At 41.9% G+C, this 15,210-nt stretch overlaps 1 protein-coding gene across 1 annotated transcript in view; it reads right to left on the bottom strand.

The window, feature by feature from the left end:
* The window catches only part of RNF144B (ring finger protein 144B), an 89,187-nt gene extending 75,160 nt beyond the window's left edge, over positions 1 to 14,027 (bottom strand). Inside the window, exon 1 of the mRNA XM_079776445.1 lies at positions 13,747 to 14,027. The gene's annotated coding sequence lies outside the window, so the exon portion shown is untranslated. The remainder of the gene's footprint in view (positions 1 to 13,746) is intronic.
* Positions 14,028 to 15,210: the final 1,183 nt, after the last annotated feature.

Genomic DNA, 15,210 nt, shown 5'->3' with positions numbered 1-15,210 from the left:
CCTGATGGTCAGTGCACGTCATAGCAACTGATCAACTGTCTGCCCCCTGGTGGTCAGTGCACAGCATAGCAACTGGTTGACCAGTTGACTGTCTGCCACTTGGTGGTCAGTGCACTTCATAGCAAGTGGTTGAGCAGTCTTAGCATATCATTAGCATATTATGCTTTGATTGGTTGTTCGGTTGTTCTGTCATTTGGTCTATTTGCATATTACCCTTTTATTATATAGGATGTGATTGAACCTCTTACTGGGTATGACAAACCCAATGAAAAAGAATTTCAGCGGGGAGGGGAGGGGAGGGGGAAAGAAAGATGACAGCTACCTTCAGATTTAAACTTTCTAAAATCAATGATAAGATGGGGGTGGGGTGGTGAGGGGTGGTAAAATTATCACTTGCTTAACTGTAACTAATCACAGAATAGGATAATGGCTGGTGTGTGCATGGAAGGAAAACCACCCTAAAGCATCTGATTTTGCACTAAATTACCAGGCAAGGGGAGACAGCACTTCCATCTACTCTATGAGTGTCTCTTGCTCTAAAGTGTTCATTATATGAGCAGCAAGTACTATCTTGTGGAAAGAACAGGAAAGCCACTTTTTCCCTCATGTATTTTCATTGGAATTGCCAAAGAAAGGAATACTTCAGAAGCGGTGTTGGAAGCATAGGGTGTATAAGAACTTTGCCTGAAAAAGCAATCTGCTCCAAAAATGCAAAGGATGGGAGAGCCAACATTTAAAACATTTTTAACTAATGTATTTATGACTGTATAACCACCTAAAATCATAGTAGTTATTCCACTGCACAAAAAAATAATTGCAAAGGATAATGTTTTACTAGGATACTTATCTAGTTATTTAGGAAATTTTAAAATATGTTTTTATTGATTTTAGAGAGAGAGGAAGGGAGAGGGAGAAACACTGATCAGCTACCACCTGCATACCCCCTACTGGGGATCAAGCCCACATGCATGTGCATGGGACCACACCCAACCAACTGAGTCACACCAGCCAGGGCTAGTTATTTAGGAATTTTTACACCCTTCTGCAAAACTTAAAAACTTAGATAAATTGATAAAGCATGATTAAAGAGTCTAAGAGAAATAGAAAGCTACCAAAATGAATCAATTAGATATTACTGATGTAACAGAATATTAATGTATGTAAAAATCCAGTAGATCTGTGCTCAAATCTTAGTTCCAGACTATGCTATGAAAACCTAAGAGTTATTCAAGAACAAGGGACAAAACAGAAGGGGAGATACACAAGTACTCTCAAAATGTGTACATGTTCATGCAAGATGGAGTCAACCCTGTGAGGTAGCTGGAATAAAATATATGAATGCATGCCTACAAGAGGGAGCTAACAAAGGGAAGTGTTTTCAGGAAGGGTAGGTGGTGGGAAGGTACAGTTAAAGAGCTGCCTTCTATCATGAGATTCTCAGGAAGCCAGTATTCTAATAGAGCAATCTAAAGGCCTTGTTAGGAAAGCTCTCCCAATACCAACTAAAAATGACATGCCAGGCAACCAGCTTCCACTCAACACAATCTGAAAATTAGCATTGCATTGACCTTGGCGCTTCTGCCAAATACAGTGATTTATTTAGCTGCTGATTTATGTTCTTAATAGAAGCTATTGGTGACTCAAAAACTCACTAGTAGAATGCTGACATTCATCAGCCATTTGCTGGAGTGCTACCCTAAATACAATCTGGAATGGAGGGTAGACCAGCAGGCTGGTAGAGTAGCCAGGGCTATAAGTAGTATTGGTATTAAGTGAGACAAGGACTTATGATGGCCTCCATCGTGGCCAGTGTTATGGTTCTACCCCTGGCTTACATCTTTGACCCACTCTCTGGTTATTCAAGGACTAGATGAACCAGTGCACATCCAATAATATCAGAAAAACAGTTCTAATATGTGCCCTGAAAGGGCAAGAACAAAAGGGGACATAGCCTCACTAGTAACTAGAGAAATGCAATTATTCAAGTATATTTTATATCTATTTAATTGTTTTTAAAAGAATAATGCTCAAGGCCAATGAGTCGATATATGGCATCACACATAAGACACTTCATCATTATTTAACAAAAAATAGACCAGAAATTATTCTCTAGACTAAACAAACCCAAGAAATGCTTAATTCTTAGATGTGAAAGAAGTAAATATTCACCTACTCAGGCTTTGTGAGGTAGCAGCACTGTTAAGAAACACTGTTTATCACCATGCCTCATGTAATAGAAGGGAAATTCTGTTCTCTGCCCCACTGTTTCAAAACTTCGTATAGAGGAAATAAAAAATAAAAAATACTTCAGTCTTTAATTCCTTAGTTTTAACATCTTTGTCTCATCAGTTTTCAGGATGGCAATAAGATTTCACTTTGTAACTTGAAGAGCATTACCTCCTAAAATGGAACTGATATGATAATATATCTCTATTAACTTGTTTTGTGGGTGGAAATGACAGACACTCCATTAGGATAGGCATCTTAAATATTAGCAATACCTGTTTTCTAGACCAGCAGTTGCCAATGGGTGGTCCATGGAGGTGGTCTGTGAGGTCTGAAAGCTTGGAGACCACTGTTCTAGACAGTCACTTTGCTATTTGAAATCAGGGTATGAATAAAGTCTGTTACAACCATTTTAACCCTTTGCACTCACTTGCTTTTTTCTCTATTCCTTTATTCTAATGCTAACCATGTCGAGTCACACTCGACATCCGAGTGCAAAAGGTTAATAAGATCTAATTTTTTTCCAGCTTTATTGAGATATAATCTATATATATAAAAGGCTAATATGCAAAGTGTCCCCTTGGGAGTTCGACCAGGAGACTGGGAATTCAATCGCTCACTATGACGTGCACTGACCACCAGGGGGCAGCATGGAACAAGGGAAGGCCCTGGCCAGCAGCCAGCAGCACGGGAAGGAAGGCCCTGGCTGGCAGCTAGAAGGAAGGCCCTGGCTGGCAGCCGGAAGGCCCCCATCGGCCCTGATTGCTGGCCAGGCCTAGGGACCCTACCTGTGCAAGAATTTCGTGCACCAGGCCTCTAGTTGATACATAACATTGTGTAATTTGAAGGTGTGCAATGTAATGATTTAATATGTATATTTTGTGAAATGACTACCATAATAAAGTTAGTTAACACATCTATCATCACATACTGTTACAATTTTTTAATGGTGAGAATAATAAGATCCAATTTTTTTCCCTACAAAATATACAGGTGAAATATGTGGAAAGAGATATTAGATGATGGACAACAAAGAGCATGACACTGTGATAAGCTAACTCTAAACCCTATAACGTACATAGCATCTGAGATGTCAAGTTTTAACAATGGCAAAATGCTGATCCTTTTTCTGAAAAGCACATTTCTTTTTTCTTGCCTTCTTTTCATGTTCTCATTATCACTACAGAGTAAGGCCCAAGAGGAGGAAATCCGTTCTGAGGTTTCCTAACAATAAAAACATATCAAAGGAGGTAGGAATGAATTTGAAAATCACAAGTCAATGATATTTTTGGCATTGCAATTTTACATCCATCGTGGTAGCTCCCTCCTTGACACCACCATGTGCCCTGCCCACCCCTTTTTCAATCCATGGCTCCCTGGCCGCCCACAATTATTCATACAGCCCTGCTGAATAATTTTCTTCCCCCTGCCTGGCATAACAACAAAGCTCAGGAGCAGGAAGGAATGCCGCTTAAAGGCAGGTCAGACAGTGATGTAATTAACAGATCAAGGAGAAACGTTATTTCAGGCAGGCCCATAGAGCAAGAGAAGGGTTGACGTCTTGGGTCATGACATTACCAGCAAATTACAGTCCCCACAGCACAAATCTCTAAATCAAGTTTTTTTCTCCAAGTGAATAAAAGCATATGTAAATATTAACCTCTCCTGTGAAAGCTGCATATAGAAATTTTAATTAGAAAGAAATTTTAAACCAGTTTGGGAAAGGAATCTCCTCCAACCCACACTAAGTAAAGTGCAGGGTGTGTATTTTTGTATGTCTTTGCCAAATAGGATTCTTAAGGAACCAATAATACAGGAAATAAAGTCAACCCACAAAGAATTGAATTCCGAGAAAAAGATGGCGACCGGCAGGAAGGTAGGGAGAGAGTGTGAGTGAGGAACCCATAGAGGAGAGTGTAGATGTGTGTGGTGTGGGTGTGTGTGTATGAGATAGGGTCAGTTAGATTCTGCAGGTCTTCCAAGGGGCTCCCGAACAGGGCAGCCCTAGACGGCGGAGCCCCGCGCACAAAGCGGACACTTCTCGGCGGCTGGTGCGGACGCAGAGACCACGCCATCTTGGGAAACAGAGCTGCCCGAGACTCGGATCCTGGCTTCTGACACAAACCAGGACCCTGCAGCCACTGGGGACAGAGAACTGCTATCACAGCTTCAGACAAACAAACAAGAATCCAGACTTCCCGGCAGATTTCCGTGAGTCAAAGAGCCTATCCCCCTCCTCGCAGGCGCTGATAGCGCCATAGTAACTGATAGACCCGCCCCTCCCCCAAGCTGCTGAGCGCCCACAGGCGTGCGGAAAGCGCCATAGTAACTGATAGACGCGCCCTTCGCCCAAGCTGCTCACAGGCGCGCGCGCACAGACAGCGCCATAGTAACTGATAGACCCGCCCCTGGCCCAAGCCGCCGAGCTTTGCGCAGGGACGCGCTCCCTCTTAGGGAATTTGGCGTGCGCTCGCGCACGGGACAGAAGCAGCTCCCCGTCGGGGAAATCTGTCAGTGCGCACAGAGGGCTCCCCTTCGGGGAATTTGGGGGAATTTGGCTCGCGGGGCACAGCTCCCCCTTCGGAGATTCTTAAAAGCTTGCACAGAGGGGCTTCCCTTTGGGGAATTTGGCGCGCAGGACGGACTCCGCCCCCCTTCTGGGACTTTGGGAGAGTGCACTGAGCCGGCTCACCTTCAGGTTTTTAAGAATGTGCGCTCTAGCCGGTTTGGCTCAGTAGAGAGAGCACACACAGGACGCAGCCCCACTTCAGGGAATTTGGCACGCCGGACACAGCTGCCTGGGATCCCTGACTCACAGCGCATTCACACTAAGAGCCAGCGACCCCAATTGTTGGTGCGTGCACACACAGGGACCCTGATTCTCAACGAGAAACCGCACAAGGCAACAGAGACTTTGACACTCGAGTCTTGGTGCAGACACAGGGAAACTCTGACTCCTGGCACATGCTAAGGATCTCATTCTCGGCACATACCAACAGTGTGGTGCAGACAGGGCCCCTGATTCTAAATGTGCACACGAGACCACACGGAACACTGGGGACACTGATCCTGGGCAAGTTTGGTTCCCATCAACCAAAGACAGTCACACGTCCTAGTGTCAGAGCACTTCAGTGAAACTAGGGTGGAGCGAAGTCCCCACAGCACACGGCCCAGGTCCACGCAAACAGAAGCTTGAGCTTTCTGGTAATAGCCAGAATGGGGAAACGAAATAACTCACAGAGGAAAGAAAATGTGGAGTCGCCAAGAAAGGAAATTAGTGAAAATGAAGCTTGCAACATGTCCGAAAAGGAGTTCAGAGTAATGGTCATGGAATTTATACATCGGATGGATGAGAAAATCAACAACTTATGCAAGAATCAGGAAGAAATGAAAAGTGATATAGCTACAATCAAAAACACCATGGAAAGTTTCAACAGTAGATTACAAGAAGCAGAGGACCGAATTAGTGAGTTAGAAGATCAGGTACAGAAACAAGCTCAAGCTGAACAGCAATTGGAGAAAAAAATTAAAAAGCAGGAGGAAAGCCTAAGGGAGCTTCGGGACAACATGAAACGAAGTAACATGCGTATAATAGGGCTGCCAGAAGGACAAGAAGAGCAGCAGGGATTAGAAAATCTATTTGAAGAAATAATGACAGAAAACTTCCCGGATATGGGAAAGATAAAAGTTACGCAAGTAAAGAGAGTCCCAAGCAGGATCAACCCCAAAAGACCCACACCAAGACATGTCATAATTTCAATGGCAAATATAAATGATAAAGAGAGAATCCTAAAGGCGGCAAGAGAGAGACAGAGAGTTACCTACAAAGGAACACCCATCAGATTGTCAAATGATTACTCATCAGAAACACAACAAGCTAGAAGTGAATGGAAGGAGGTATACAAAGTGTTGCAAAGCAAAGGACTGAATCCAAGAATACTATATCCAGCAAGACTATCAATCAAAATTGAAGGGGAAATCAGGAGCTTTGCAGACAAAAAAAGCCTCAGGGAGTTTATCACCACCAAACCAGCAATGCAAGAATTGCTAAAGGGAATACTGTAAAAAGAAGAAATAAACAGGTAAGAAGGAATACAGACACAAAAATAGATATGACTGCAAACAAATACCTTTCAGTAATAACTTTAAATGTAAACGGACTAAATGCTCCAATCAAAAGACATCGAGTAGCTGAATGGATAAAAAAACACGACCCATATATATGCTGTCTACAAGAGACCCACCTCAGAACAAGAGACTCACACAGATTGAAAGTGAAGGGATGGAAAAATATCTTTCAGGCAAATGGAAATGAAAAAAAAGCTGGGGTAGCAATACTTATATCTGACAAAATAGACCTCAAAGTAAATGCCATAACAAGAGATAAGGAAGGCCACTTCATAATACTAAAGGGAGAAATCCAACAAGAAGAAATAATTCTGGTAAACATATACGCTCCCAATATAGGAGCACCCAAATACATAAAAAAACTCCTGGAGGATATCAAGGGAGAGATTAATAGCAACACAATCATAGTAGGAGACTTTAATACCCCACTATCACCACAGGACAAATCCTCTAAACAAAAAATCAGCAAAGAAACAGCAATCCTAAATGACTCACTAGACCAGATGGAATTAATTGACATCTTCAGAACATTTCACCCCAAAGCCACAGAATATACATTCTTCTCAAGTGCACATGGGTCATTTTCAAAGATAGACCATATGCTGGGTCACAGGCAAAGTCTCTTCAAATTCAAGAAGATAGAAATTATATCAAGCATCTTCTCAGATCACAGTGGCATAAAACTGGAAATCAACTACAATAAAAACAATCCAAAGAAATCAAACACATGGAGACTAAACAGCATGCTACTAAACAAGGACTGGGTCACCAGAGAGATCAAGGAAGAAATAAAAAACATCATGGCAACAAATGACAATGAAAACACAACAATCCAAAATCTATGGGACACAGCGAAAGCAGTCTTGAGAGGGAAGTTCATAGCTCTACAGGCCTATTGCAAAAAACAAGAAACAATGGTAATAAATTACTTAACCCTACAACTCAAAGAGCTAGAAAAAGAGCAGCAAGAAAAGCCCAGTGTAACCAGAAGGAAGGAAATAACAAAGATCAGAGCGGAGATAAATGACATAGAGACCAAAGAAACAATACATAAGATCAATAAAACCAAGAGCTGGTTCTTTGAAAGGATAAACAAGATTGATGGACCTCTAGCCAGGCTCACCAAGAAGCAAAGAGAGAGGACCCAAATAAACAAAATCAGAAATGAAAGAGGTGAAATAACAACAGACCCCGCTGAGATACAAAGGATTGTTACAAAATACTACGAACAACTCTATTCCAACAAACTGGACAATCTGGAGGAAATGGACATATTCCTAGAAAAATATAACCTTCCAAAAATCAATCAAGAAGAATCTAAACAGCTCAATAGGCCAATAACTATGGACGAAATTGAAGCAGTCATCAAAAAGCTTCCAGCAAACAAAAGCCCGGGGCCTGATGGCTTCACAGGAGAGTTTTACCAAACATTCAAGGAAGAACTAAAACCTATCCTCCTCAGACTATTCCAAAAAATTCAAGTGGAAGGAACACTTCCAAGCTCCTTCTATGAAGCCAGCATCACCCTAATACCAAAACCAGATAAAGACAACACAATGAAAGAGAATTACAGACCAATATCCCTCATGAACATAGATGCCAAAATCCTCAACAAAATTCTAGCAAATCGGCTCCAGCAGTACATCAGAAAGATCATACACCATGACCAAGTAGGATTTATCCCAGGAATGCAAGGATGGTACAATATCCGCAAATCAATAAACGTGATACATCACATAAACAAATTGAAAGATAAAAATCACATAGTCATATCAATTGATGCAGAAAAAGCATTTGACAAAATCCAACACCCTTTCTTGATAAAAACTCTCAACAAGGTGGGAATAGATGGCTCATACCTCAACATAATAAAAGCTATATATGATAAACCCACAGCAAACATCATACTCAATGGACAAAAACTAAAGACATTTCCCCTAAGAACAGGAACAAGACAGGGATGCCCACTCTCACCACTCCTGTTTGACATAGTACTGGAAGTATTAGCCATTGCAATTAGACAAGAAGAAGAAATAAAAGGCATCCAGATTGGAAAAGAACAAGTAAAGCTGTCTTTATTTGCAGACGACATGATATTGTACATAAAAAATCCGAAAGACTCCGTCAAAAAACTCATAGACTTAATAAATGAATTCGGCAATGTAGCAGGATACAAAATTAACGCCAAGAAATCTATGGCCTTTCTATACACCAGTGAACTTACAGACAGAGAGACTAAAAAGGCAATCCCATTTACCATCGCACCAAAAAAATTAAGATACCTAGGAATAAACTTAACTAAGGAGGTAAAAGACCTATACACGGAAAACTACAGGACACTGAAAAAAGAGATAGAGGAAGACGTAAACAGATGGAAGAACATACCATGTTCATGGATTGGTAGAATCAACATCATTAAAATGTCCATACTACCCAAAGCAATCTATAGATTCAATGCACTCCCCATTAAAATACCAACGGCATATTTCACAGACCTTGAAAGAACTCTCCAAAAATTCATCTGGAATAAAAAAAGACCCCGAATAGCCACAGCAATCCTGAGAAAGAAGAATAAAGTAGGAGGGATCTCAATACCAGATTTCAAGCTGTATTACAAAGCCACTGTTCTCAAAACAGCCTGGTACTGGCACAAGAACAGACATATAGATCAATGGAACAGAATAGAGAATCCAGATATTGACCCAAACCACTATGCTCAATTAATATTTGACAAAGGAGGCATGAACATACAATGGAATAAAGACAGTCTCTTCAATAAATGGTGTTGGGAAAATTGGACAGATACATGCAAAAAAATGAAGCTTGATCACCAACTTACGCCATACACAAAAATAAACTCAAAATGGATACAGGACTTAAACATAAGACGGGAAACCATAAAAATACTAGAGCAATCCACAGGCAGCAAAATGTCAGACATATGCCAAAAGAAATTCTTCACTGACACTGCCCCTAGGGCAATGGAAGCTAAAGAGAAAATTAACAAATGGGACTACATAAAAATAAAAAGCTTTTTCACAGCAAAAGAAACCATCAACAAAACCACAAGAAGGCCCACTGCATGGGAGAACATATTTGCAAATGGCATCACTGATAAAGGTTTAATCTCCAACATCTACAGGCAGCTTATACAACTTAATAAAAGGAAGATAAATGATCCAATAAAAAAATGGGCAACAGACCTAAATAGAATCTTTTCAAAAGAAGACAGAAGGAAGGCCAAGAGACACATGAAAACATGCTCAACGTCACTAATTATCCGAGAGATGCAAATCAAAACAACAATGCGGTACCATCTCACACCTGTCAGAATGGCTATCATCAACAAATCAACAAACGACAAGTGTTGGCGAGGATGCGGAGAAAAAGGAACCCTCGTGCACTGCTGGTGGGAATGCAGACTGGTGCAGCCACTGTGGAGAACAGTATGGAGTTTCCTCAAAAAACTGAAAATGGAACTCCCATTTGACCCAGTAATTCCACTCCTGGGAACATATCCGAAGAAACTAGAAACACCAATTAGAAAAGATATATGCACCCCTATGTTCATAGCAGCGCAATTCACCATAGCTAAGATTTGGAAACAGCCTAGGTGCCCGTCAGCAGATGACTGGATCAGAAAACTGTGGTACATCTACACAATGGAATACTATGCTGCCATAAAAAAGAAGGAATTCTCATCATTTGCAGCAACCTGGGAGGAATTGGAGAACATTATGTTAAGTGAAATAAGTCAGTCAATGAAAGAAAAATACCACATGATCTCACTCATTTATGGATAATAAAGAACATTATAAACTTGAACAAAAAGATAGATACAGAGACAGTAAAGCATCAAACAGACTGTCAAATTACAAGGGGAAGGTTAGGGAGAGGTGGGGGAGATAAGAGATCAATCAAAGGACTTGTATGCATGCATATAAGCATAACCAATGGATGCAAAACTCTGGGGGGTGGGGGCATATATGGGAGTGGGGTGTGGGGAGGGCAATGGTAAGATATGTACACATATAATACCTTAATAAAAAAATTGGAAAAAAAAAAAAGAATTGAATTCCATAGATGTTAGGTGCTGGGGGCATAGAGGTGATTAAACCCACTCCCCACTTATAAAGAGTAAGCTTGTTGAGGAGGTTGTCAACAGTTTTATGTAATCATACAGAGGACAATTTGTGGATTTATTGCTTCAGCCACAAGTCCAGCAAAGAGAGAAATGAGATGTCTAGTTCTATCTTTCCAATAAAGACAAAAATCCAGTTGACTAAAGGTCTGGGACTCAAACTCATGATTACAGAGGAATTAGAAACCAATGAGACATGGCTTTACAAGTATGTTCTTTAATAGATACTACAAGTCATGTGATCAGGTAGTTCTAGCCATGAATAAGAGAAGTGCTTCTCACTTAGGTTGTGGTGCTTTCAATTCAAGGAAGGGATCTGATCGTAAATGAGAAGTTTCTCATTCCGTGTTGCAAAAGCACTGGCTACTTTTACTCTCTTTAATGCATTGTTTTCCATTTTTAAATAACTACTACAGTATGACTCATTGGATTTAGAAGTAATAGTTGACCAAGTAAATAGCAAATGCCAAAGTTAATAAAAATAAAAGTTAGTACAAGACACCCCCCCCCATATATATCTAAAAATGAAAAAAAAAACAAATGAAAATAAAAATAAATAGATGTTGTTATGACTCTTCAAATTACCGAATGCTCAGGTAATATCAGAGAAACCATGGTTGAGATGACAAACATCAAAGTATTTTTCACGCTCGGGTAAAACAACATGAACTGAGAACTACCACTCTAGTTCAAAGTCACTTCCAAGCTTATGTGAATTCCTTCAGGCCAGAGGCCACGTCTTACACATCTTTATATCCTCAGCACCTAGCATACACCTGGCAAGCAGTAGGCACTCGATACTACAGCAGGTAAGTGTTCTGAATGTACATGGGAGAAAGAAAATATTAAAGACCTGGTTCTCATCTCTACTCACTTCCAGCAATTCAAACACTGAAAATATTGATAATCTACTGTAGCTAAGGGACTTCTGTATATTCAGGCAGGCATCCCTGAGAGAGAGTCTGAGCACTCGGGAGCCGTGACTGCAGATACCCACTCAGCACAGCCCAAAGTGGAAAGCGTGACTGGCCCGGCAGCTTGGCCTCTTTCCCATCTCCAAAATAATCAATTGCACAAAGTAAGGTTAGCCCCAAAACCATTTGGACTTTGTCTCTCCATCAACATCTGGGTTCAGCATGATTCCTGACCTCTGCTTCAAACTGGAGATTTCAAACACTGCACACCTCACTTATCAAGAAAGTAATGTCATTAGTCAAGGCCAGGGGCAACACACAAGCCAGAATTAGTAGAAACACTACCTAGACATGATTCTGGTGCCCTCGGAAATGTTCCTAAACATCTAAAATATTGACGCTACTTTTCAGGAGGAAAAACGTAAATATACTTTCTCAGATTAAATGTATTCATATTATTAGAGAGAAGGCTAGTTTCCAGGAAGCTAAATGGTCTTACTATAAAGACAAAATAAGCTTTTTTTTTTTTCTTTCCAGATAGAGCATAACTTCTCTCTCCGCTGTAGAGTTTGGCTGAGAAAACGTGGCCATAATCTGGGAGACACAAAAACTAATTTTTTTTTTTAAAGACATGTCTTAAACTGACCTAGTTTGGAAGCCTGGATGCCTTTAAATTGCCAATGAACTGAAGCCATTCATGAGAATGAGGCTTTTGAGTGCTGAGAATGTTCTTGGGGCTCGGCACAAAGATATTTGGCAGAGATGACTGTAAATATTTGTAAAACTCTGGGTTTAGACAGAGTTTGACCACATTTAAGCCTCACTTCCAGCACAGTAGTAGTGTAGGAGCAAGTTATCTGGGGTGATTGGTTTGGGGGACTTTTTGGTTGAGTTTTTTATTTGTTTGTTTTAAAATAAAAAGCCAAGCAACCCAATTCAGCAACTCAATACTTTTTTTTACATTCTCTATACAAGTTTGCCGTTCAATTAGTCAGAGGCTACTTTTTAAAACAGGCTTCTCTCTTCCCCCCCCCCCTTTCCTATTGTTCGCAGGTTATGCCACTACAAAGAATAAAATACCAGTCACAGGTGTGCAAGAGGAAGGAGGAGTTGGGAGAAAATGTGGCCTTGGATTTCCTAATACAATTCTCTCCAAATGGCTTTGTGGATCGGCTATAGCTATCATTCTTTTTCTCCCTCCCGCCCCCTTCTCCTCATGAAGGTAGGGCTGGGAAGGGAGGACAGAGGAAGGAGGAGGAGGAACCAGCAGAGGAATCTGAGGTGAAAAGCACCAGGGATCAAGAGGCTCAGCGCAGTGAAAGCTGCAGCAGCCTGATACTCTAATTAGCCAGCAACTCAGTGAAGACTGGCTGGGTTTCTTCATCCTCTTACCCACACCCTAAAAACTGAGTCACCTCCAAGTTCACGTATTTCGCTTCTGCTTAGACACCCCCAATCTGCTGCTTCAGAAATGTTAAGATACATTTTTCTTTAATTCATACCTGGCTAAATTCAAACACACATCCAGACGGGCCAAGTGAGAAGAACCGGGAGAGTCCTGGTAGGAGCCCCAGTTAATGTTTTGATAAGATCCATGTGGGGCAGAAAAGAAGACAGTGAGTGACTCTAGTGGATGCATGAAGACGGAGAACATTTTCCCCGAAAGAATTCATTTCTGAGAAATCTGAATGTGAGAAGTATATGCATCAGGAGTAGACTTAACAGCAGAATCACTGAAACTCACAACAAAAGCAAAAGGTACCCTGGAAAAAGCTAAGCTAAAATACCTTTTCTCTGCTGAAACAGAGAAACCAGGAGCTGGTTTCATTTTAACTTAAATTTGAGCACAGCAGTATAAGATCGGAGTTTCGCTTTGTTTTATCAGCAATTACCTGACAAAACAACCAGCATGATGTATGGCCAAGAACCCATAGATAATATAACAGCTTATGAATATCTATGTGTGTCAACATATTGCTGTGCATTTCCAAGTAACAGAAGGTAAACAGCTGAGGTTATGTATGCCAACTTTTGGTCTCCCTTTTAAGACATTGGGAGGTCTGATCTAACCTTGAATTTTCCAATACATTCGGTGGACTGTTTCAGTACAAATTAAACTAGCTTCTTTTTACCTTTACAACGGCATCTATTTTTAAAAGTTAACAGGTGTTTAAAGGCATTCAGAATGCATTCAATTCCGTACGGTTGAAGCACGAGACCCGGGACAGAAAGCTAAAACCCGTGGTATCACAGTGTCTTGCCCTTTTCCCTTTTCTTAGCCCACCACCACCCGGGTCTGGTAACGCCTGCAGCTTTTGAAAAGCCTGCTCAGCCTACCTGGCCGAAGAGCTCGGGTCCTCCGCCGCCGGGCTTCTCCGCAGCCTCCAGCTCGCACACCCGGAGGAGGAGCCGTTTCGTTCTCTCCCTCGTCCTCGGGGCTCTGCAGCTGACAGCTTTGCGCTCTGCAGGACTGTAACCGGACTCGGCTCCCGGACCTACGGGGCCGGAGGAGGAGGACCTATCACCAAGCGCCTCCTGCCTGGGGAGCTGCAGCGGCGCCCCGGAGCCTTGCAGAGCGTGGGGCGCAGCTCGCCAGCAGCAGCAGCAGCAGCAGCGCCGGGAGCCGGGCGTTTATTTATACAGGAAGCTCAGGCGCGGCACTTCCTACTTCCCATCAGAGCCGCACTTCAACGGCAGGTGATGGTCTTAACCCTGTCCCAACCGCCCCGGAGCTGCGCGGCCATCCCGTCTCCCGCCGCTGGCTCCCCCAGACAGGACCTCCCTCCTGCCGTCTGGGACGGCTGCCGCGGAGACCCGGAGCTGGGCGCCGCGCAGCAGCCCCTGGTGTCCTTCATCCTGCCCAGACAGGCCACCTTTGGCCTTGAGAGCTTGCTGCTTCTCTACAGTGGGTCCTCCACGGGCACCTTTGTCTCCCTGCTTCCCAGCTCTTGTTAAATGTTTTTCTCCTACTTCCAACAGCCCAGACCTGCCTTCCCACCTTGCCAGAAAACTGTTTTTAGAAATACTTTCCATGCACATCTCATCAAGTATACCTTGTACCCAGTTATTAAAATAGTATTGACTGTATTCCCAATGCTGTGCTTTACATCCCCATGAATGTTCGGTAACAATCAATTTGTACCCCTAAGCCCTTCACCTTTTTCACCCATCCCCCCAAACCACCTCCCATCTGGCAACCTTCAAAATGTTCTTTGCATCTGAGTCTGTTTATGTGCTGCCTGTTTGCTTTGTTTGTTTTTTAGATTCAATGGTTGATAGATATGTATTTATTGCCATTTTATTGTCCATATATTTTTTTTTATCTTTTTGTCTTCTTTTCCTTAAAGAAGACCCTTTAACATTTCATGTAATACTGGTTGGTGGTGATGAACTCCTTGAACCTGATTTGCCCTTTTGTGTCGAATGGTAAAATGAAAACGCAGGCAAATGAAATCAAGACCGTCTTAGTTTACCTCATAAAATACTGGCACACTTTTATAAAACAATGATTTTGCTTTGTCAACAAATTATGTGGGAACACTTAGTAACCTAACAGGTTGTACTCTCAACCAAAGAAAATGTAACCAAGTGATCTGGAAGCTGTGGGGAACTATGACGTGCCTTCCTTACTCTGAAACCTTAGACGCTTAATTTGTCGACTGTTTACAACAGATTATACCCTTGCTCCCCACACCCTCCAGGGGTCGAAATCACAGTCCCAAATCTGTGGCAGTTTAGAAAAATCTTTACTCTGATACAAGAATCATTCTGTGCTCACTCTGCAACCTCCTTTTGCAACTG

This window comes from Cnephaeus nilssonii (genome assembly GCF_951640355.1).
Source record: "Cnephaeus nilssonii genome assembly, chromosome: 7".
In the NCBI taxonomy this organism is placed as follows: domain Eukaryota; kingdom Metazoa; phylum Chordata; class Mammalia; order Chiroptera; family Vespertilionidae; genus Cnephaeus; species Cnephaeus nilssonii.
Note: the sequence above shows the minus strand (reverse complement) of the source record. Positions and strands in the feature narration are given on the sequence as shown.